The sequence below is a fragment of the Nicrophorus vespilloides genome, unplaced genomic scaffold, assembly GCF_001412225.1.
Source record: "Nicrophorus vespilloides isolate i.1.1-1 unplaced genomic scaffold, Nicve_v1.0, whole genome shotgun sequence".
Taxonomy (NCBI): Eukaryota; Metazoa; Arthropoda; class Insecta; order Coleoptera; family Silphidae; genus Nicrophorus; species Nicrophorus vespilloides.
In genome coordinates, this window is record NW_017100060.1 from 14,475 (window position 1) to 22,907 (window position 8,433).

Below are 8,433 nucleotides of genomic sequence, written 5' to 3' on the forward strand. Positions count from 1 at the left end.
CGTTTATATTTTCAACTGTTGCATTTATGTTTCTAACAGTTACGTAGTTACGTTTATATTTCCAACTGTTACGTAATTACGTTTAAATTTCAAATAGTTCCGTAGTTACGCTTATATTTCCAACTGTTACATTTATGGTTTCAACAGTTACGTAGTTACGTTTATATTTCCAACTGTTACGTTGCTTTTTTCTTCTAATGTTGCACACGTGATATGTGTCAATTAAATCAACGTTGGATGTTCATTTTTTTTTATTTCATCAACAAATAATTTGTCTGTTGGAATGTAGTAAACTCATTCCATACTCACACATATTTTGAATACACACACACACAGACTGCACGATATACGCGTTTCGTTTCAGGAGTTAATAAATAAAAGGCGCAACCCATATTTCATCCTGAAAGCTTCCACTTTTCATATTTTGTTATACACTGTGCATCATTTTAATTTATTTATCGGAAATACCAAGCATTGATTACAAACTTTGTTACGTGAATTACGTTCGAATGGATTTTTCTACCGAGAGACGCAAACTAGATTTAGCCACTCCGCCGAAGAGGTTCTAAGAGCGAAAAAGAAACGCACAGAACTACAAAAAAAAAAGTTAAAAGGAAGGAAAAAGGGACAAGGAAATGCGACACTCGAGCTTTGTGCATAGTAAATTACACTCTGATCTTTTTTAACCTTTCATATAGAATTTTTTTATTTTTTCGCATATTTTATTCGGTTGTGAAGTTTCGTGTTTTTGCATAAACGGATTTCGTGCTTTTAATCCACTCCACTGTGTGTGTTTTTAGCTTGTAGTTTTTTTTATTATAAAATTTACAATTTCAAGCTTTTGCATTTATAAATTTAGGGATTTTTTATTTAACAAACCGCGAATTTTGATCGTAAAGAAAAAGTGCACTATCAAAGTGAACGTAATCTAATTTACAATTATAAACGTAATTGAAATGCAAATTCGAATATCCACTCATCTCTGTCTCCTCCACTTTGACGTTAATTTAGTTATGTAAAACGAAAAGTGGAGAAACGCAATTATTTGACAATCTGTTACAAAATATATTTAATACTTTCGTGCATATTCTAAGTTGCGTCCTCACTATACTGGATATAATACAATTGAGATTTGTGCAATTGTGGATAGTGTGTATACAGCTTAAGATTACATAAAAATTGTTATGTACTGTATCCCATGTTTAGGATTTCTGGTAGTAATTAATTGGTGTTTAGTAATTACTACGCCAAGGGAGTGATTTAATGGTACAGAGGATAGACAGGGTATTTAATTCGCGCATCTCCAGTTAATTTGTAATTGCGACGTGCAGAGAAAACGCGACGACAATAGCTCTCACTATTAACTAATTGCAGACCATTTGAACAACAATCGATCTTGGCTCTCTCTCGTTTAAGAAACACTACAAAACTTTTGAGAGGATAATCAATTTGAATTAGATCAGCGGTCGGGGAACTTTTTTAACCATTACCCCAAAATATTTTTGCGAAATAAAATTCTTACATTGGAACAAACAAAAATTAATTGAAAACTTTCCCCCTTCAGGTTTTGGAAAAATGATGTTTTATGTTTGATATAATTACTTCAAAATTGGGCCTTTTTGATGTAAGAGCAATTTGAATACAGTCTTCGGCGTTTAATCGATTTCTGTTTTTCGTTTTTATGTTCTTTAGAGTGGAAAAGCCTTCTTCACAATGGTAGGTTGATGCAAATGGCAGCAATTTTTTTACCGCCTCCTCATGTGCAATTTTAAAAGCCTTTGCAGCCTTTGACAACCAAAAAGACGACAGATTTGCTTTGGTCTCAAATTGAATACGTGATTCAGTATTGGATCGAAGTTCAAGAATTGCCTCTGCCAAACCTGGAAGTTCTTCTGGTATGTTAGTAATTTCACATTTAAAAGGATCTACAACCCAATTCACAGTTTGTACATCAAAATAGTTAGAGAACCGCTCTCTGAGTTTGGTAAGATGAAATTAAAAAAAAATCCCTATTACCCAAAAAAAAATTCATTTCTACCCCATTTTGGGTAATTTACCCCGGTTCCCCGACCGCTGAATTAGATGAAAGTCTTAATCCTTATGGCATAAAAAAAATCGCTAGTCACAATAATTATCTGATAACTTACGGATCTCGAAATTAAGTTCAGGAAACTCTATTCCGAGAAGACTCGCCAATTTCGAAAGAAAACAAGTTGCTGATCTATAAAGTAATTTTAAAACCTGGACATACGGATTACAGCTATGAGGAGTCACCAGCAGATCTAATATTGCGACCATACAAAGATTCCAGTCGAAGAGCCTAAGAAGGATCATTGGTGCCCCATGTTATATTACGAACAGGAGAATTCATGAGGATCTTCAAATGGAAACAGTAGAGAAAACAATTACGAAACAGTAGCCGATACCAAAATAGACTAGACAGACACATCCAAACGTACTAGCTGTCAATCTTCTGGACAATAGCCTAACAATACAGCAACTGAATCGACACAAGCCACTGGATCTACCCTTGAAATTCAACAATAGTTATTTGTTATATTTCCAAGTTATTTGTTATTTGTATAAGTAAAGGATAATCGCCAATTTGATGTCCAATTGAAATCTTGTCTTTCCGCTAGATTATAGAACAGTAGTGAATTAGTGAAGAAAAAATAACTTGCTGATCAAATACAATTTTTCCTAATGATCTATGTACCTAAATCTTTCTGTCGAATTAAATTATTCTTATGGAATTTCCTTTAGAAAGAAAGAAATTAAATATAAAAATACTGGAAATTTTTCGTAGCAATAAATTAAATACAAATGTTTTAAAAACTATTAAACTAAATTCCAAAGATGATGTAATTATTTTTGAATTGATGATGTGATTGTAGTGTTTTTTTGCTATTGCATATTATCGATTGGATGTGTTGAATATGAAGGTTTTTTTTTAAGTTTTTGTTGATAGGTTTCATTTTTTTTGATTGCTTGGTTGGAGTAATCGAATAATGCGTACGTGTCAATTAAACATTGAAATGTCCATTTCGGAATGAACAAATGAAATCATTGTCGGGGTGATTCGAAATGTGGGCGAGTCGCTTTTCAAACCCACAAACATCGAATAATTATAATTATAACTAATGCTTCCATTTCCATATAGTTCATATTTATTTTATTAACTCATATATTCATAAATGGTAGATGTATATGAATATTTCATTGAATGTAAATAATTTAGTATTTTGTCATTTTTGTTTTTTTTTTGTAGTTATCTTGACAACCTTTTGTCTTAACAGTCTCAAATATCATTTTGTCAATATAATTTTATTTTTCTGACAGTTGTAGGTTAGGTTAGTTCTCAGATTTCTTATATATATTCATATTTTATTATAATTTTAATAAAAAGTGACAAGTATGTAAAAGTTTAAGTCATTTGTTACGTCATCGAAAAATAACTGTCATTTCAAAAACAACTGTCAATTAATTAAAATACACTACGATTGAAACGTTTACGTTTCTCAAGAAATAATTAATTAACAAAGAACACAAGTATCATAACGTTTACGTGATTTGTTAGGTCATCCAAAAATAACACTACCGTTTCCGACATGAATTAATCATTTGAAAATATTTGTTTCAAGAAATAATTAATTAACAAAGTATCGAAATGTTTACATGATTTGTTATGTCATCCAAAAATAACTGTAATTTTAATAATAATTGTCATTTAGTGACAAGTACAAGATGGAAATGTTTTCAGCTTACTTTGATCATTTAATCTTCTTGAATATATCTGTCATTGAAATAATTAATAAATAATGACAATTATGTAAAAGTTTACGTCATTTGTTACGGCATCCAAATGTAACTGTCATTTCAAAAACACCTGTCAATTAATAAAAATATTAACTTATGTCCAAAATCCAAAAGTCAAACTGACATTTTAAAAACAACTGTCAATTAATAAAAAAAAACTACAATCGAAATGTTTCTGACTTGAATTAATTATTTGAAAATATTTGTCTCAAGAAATAATAAACCAAAAAACACAAGTATCAAAACGTTTAGGTGATTTGTTATGTAATCCAAAAATAACTGTCATTTTAATAATAATAATTGTCATTTAGTGAAAAATAACAAGATGTTAAACATTAGCTTACTTTGATTATTTAATCTATTCGAATATATTTGTTATAGAAATAATTACTAGAAACTGACAAGTATGTAAAATATTAACTTATGTCATCCAAAAGTCAAACTGACATTTCAAAAACAACTGTCAATTAATAAAAAAAACTACAATCGAAATGTTTCTGACTTGAATTAATTATTTGAAAATATCAAAACGTAGTAAAACAAGTATCAAAACGTTTACATGATTTGTTATGTCATCCAAAAATAACTGTCATTTTAATAATAATAATAATTGTCATTTAGTGAAAAAGTACAAGATTGAAATGTTTTCAGCTTACTTTGAACAAAACTTGTCACTTTTTATTAATTATTAATAAAAAGTGACAAGTTTTGTTGTGTCATCCAAAAGTCAAACTGTCATTAAAAAAAAAGTGTCAATTAACAAAAATCACCACCACTGAATCGTTTCGTACGTAAACTAATTATTTGAAAATATTTGTTTCAAGAAATAAGTAATAAACAAAAAAACAAAAGTATCGAAACGTTTACATGATTTGTTATGCCATCCAAAAATAACTGTCATTTTAATAATAAATGTCATTTAATAAAAATTATGGCTTGGATTTGATCATAGCTATTAACTTTGCGAGCCCTTCCATTATTTCTCGCCTCTCTTTGATACAAAAAAATAAATAAATAAAAATAAGCAATTTGTGTGAGAAAGATCGGTTTTGGAAAGGCGCGCACGAAGGATAAACCGTTCAGGGAGAGGCCTTTAACGAGCGCTCTCCGTAATCACGCTTTTCTGACGTTGAATGCTTAATTGACGCGCTTAGAACTTCTCTCCGGATTAATTTAATTCAATATTTAGCCTGCGGGATTACACTATGTTAGGCATTTTATATAGGCGGAATCTGGGTTACCGTCGCAGCAAATCCCGTCAGGAGGATTAATACGAGAGTGAAAAAGGTGATTCGACTCGACTCGACTCGACTCGAAGACAAAACAGCATCAGCAGCAGCAGCACCAACCAAAAACTCACTTTCCAAATCGTTCCACCTTTGATGTTACCATTTACATTGCCTTCCACTCTGACCCAGAGAAAGGGTCCCAGTTGCCATAGCAACACAACAAATGAGACTACACCTTCTTGGTTTTAATTAAACCTTAGCAGTTCTTAGAAGGAATAAAGAGTATATTTGACTCCAGATGCAGATCCTTGTTTTTTTTTAAATTTCATTTGCATATACGAAAACATAAAATAAAAATATAAAATAGAAAATAAGAAACGATGCGAAGGAGTTCATTCTCGCGAGACTCCTTTTGTACGTTATTTAATAATGCGATATTCTTGTACGAGGCGAAGACGTGAGTGGAATGCCCCGCCATTCATATTCCGTCTTTGAAACAAGGTCTTTGAAATTCAAGAGCAAAATTTCCAGATGCGCTCTCTTTCTATTTAGAAAAATTGCTTTATCTCTGTAATTAATTAACATTATGTAAAAGTTAATTAATAGAAGACATAATCATAATAAATATTCAAGTTTTATAATTTTTGCAAATTAAAAAAAATATATATATTAGACATTTTCGAGAAATTAAAAAGATTCTTCTCAAGTTCGAAAATGTATTACATTAAATCATGAATTGCCATCAATTTATGTGTTTATGGAGTAATGGGATAAAATGTGAAGATGTAATCGAAATTGAAAAATTGATATACCCGATTCGTCGCAAATCGAATCGGCGTAAAATGAACCATTATTTACAGTGAGGTAACTATAGGTTTTAGTTCTATATAAGTGTAAAATCAGCAATTAATAAGCGTTATTGTGAATCGGCATAAATGTCAATTTAACATTACATAAAGATAATTTAAGCAAAAGATGCACAATAAAGTTCGTTTCTGGACATAATTAATAAACTTTATAGCTCAACTTGTACATGCATTAATTATATACATTTTGTTGCTAGTACAGAGAAAAACACAGAAAACTGTAACGAATTTACGTAACGGCTATCAATAAAATACTTAAATTAAACGGTTACAGATTCGTTGCGTAACGGCACGCACTAAATATGCGAGATAGTATTTGCAATTTTCACCCGTTTCTGCATATTTTCCAGATAGCATTTGCATAGCGAAATTACAAAATTGTATCTCGATATTAAACGTGTGGTGATCATTAACATTTTCTTCTCAGCCTGAGAAACGTTTCTACCGCTTACCGTTAACTAACTGAAACTCGATTTTCCTGTAATTACATAATCTAAATTAAAAATCGTTATTTTCTATTAATTCCTCCGTACATATATTACATATTGTAATTACTTCTAATTTACATGTAAATTTCTAGTAGTTCAGTGACAATAATTTAGCTTATTTAATTAACTGTACTTCTGCATGTTACGTGACAAATATAATAGTTAAATTATTACAATTGAATTATCATTAGTTCTTATTTAGAAACATGTGAGTTTTTGCAGTTTTTTTAACTTTTTATTTTTATTATTTGCCAAGTATTTTATTTATTACAACTGAAATACAAACTTACATTCTTTTTCAAATATTATTAGGCAATGTGTGTTTTTACTGTTTATTGTTATCTCATATTGATTGAACAATATTTGCACAAGTTACTTGCCAAGTACTTTACTTATTGCAACTGAAATACGAACTTACATTCTTTTTTAAATATTATTAGGGAACGTGTGTTGTTACTGTTTATTGTCATCTCATATTGATTGAACAATATCTGCGCAAGTTACTTGCCAAGTAGTTTATTTATTGCAACTGAAATACAAACTTACATTCTTTTTAAAATATTATTAGGCAATGTTTGTTTTTACTGTTTATTATCATCTCATATTGATTGAACAATATTTGCACAAGTTACTTGCCAAGTACTTTACTTTTTGCAACTGAAATACAAACTTACATTCTTTTTCAAATATTATTAGCCAATGTGTGTTTTACTTTTTATTGTCATCTCATATTGATTTAACAATATTTCTACATGTTACTTGGCAAGTAGTTTACTAATTGCAACTGAAATACGAACTTACATTCTTTTAAATATTACTAGGTAACGTATGTTTTTGCTGTTTATTGTCATATATTGATTTAACAATATTTGCACAAGTTACTTGCCAAGTAGTTTACTTATTGCAACTGAAATACAAACTTACATTCTTTTAAATATTACTAGGCAACGTATGTTTTTGCTGTTTATTGTCATATATTGATTTAACAATATCTGCACAAGTTACTTGGCAAGTAGTTTACTTTTTGCAACTGAAATATAAACTTACATCCTTTTTAAATATTATTAGGCAATGTGTGTTTTTACTATTTATTGTCATCTCATATTGATTGAACAATATTTGCACAAGTTACTTGGCAAGTACTTTACTTATTGCAACTGAAATACAAACTTACATTCTTTTTCAAATATTATTAGACAATGTGTGTTTTTACTATTTATTGTCATCTCATATTGATTGAACAATATGTGCACAAGTTACTTGCCAAGTAGTTTACTTATTGCAACTGCAATACAAACTTACATTCTTTTTCAAATATTATTAGGCAATGTGTGTTTTTACTGTTTATTGTCATCTTATATTGATTTAACGATATTAGTACAAGTTACTTGCCAAATACTTTACTTAATGCAACTGAAATACAAACTTACATGCTTTTTCAAATATTATTAGGCAATGTGTGTTTTTACTGTTTATTATCATCTCATATTGATTGAACAATATTTGCACAAGTTACTTGCCAAGTACTTTACTTAATGCAACTGAAATACAAACTTACATTCTTTTTCAAATATTATTAGGCAATGTATGTTTTTACTGTTTATTGTCATATCATATTGATTTAACAATAATTGCACATGTTACTTGGCAAGTAGTTTACTTATTGCAACTGTAATACAAACTTACATTATTTTTCAAATATTATTAGGCAACGTGTGTTTTTATTGTTTATTGTCATCTCATATTGACAATATTTGTACAAGTTACTTGACAAGTAGTTTACTTGTTGCAACTAAATACAAACTTACATTCTTTTTAAATATTACCAGGCAACGTATATTTTTACTGTTCATTGTCATCTCATATTGATTTAACAATATTTCTACATGTTACTTGGCAAGTAGTTTACTTATTGCAACTGAAATATAAACTTACATCCTTTTTAAATATTATTAGGCAACGAGTGTTTTTACTGTTTATTATCATCTCATATTGATTTAACGATATTTCTACATGTTACTTGGCAAGTAGTTT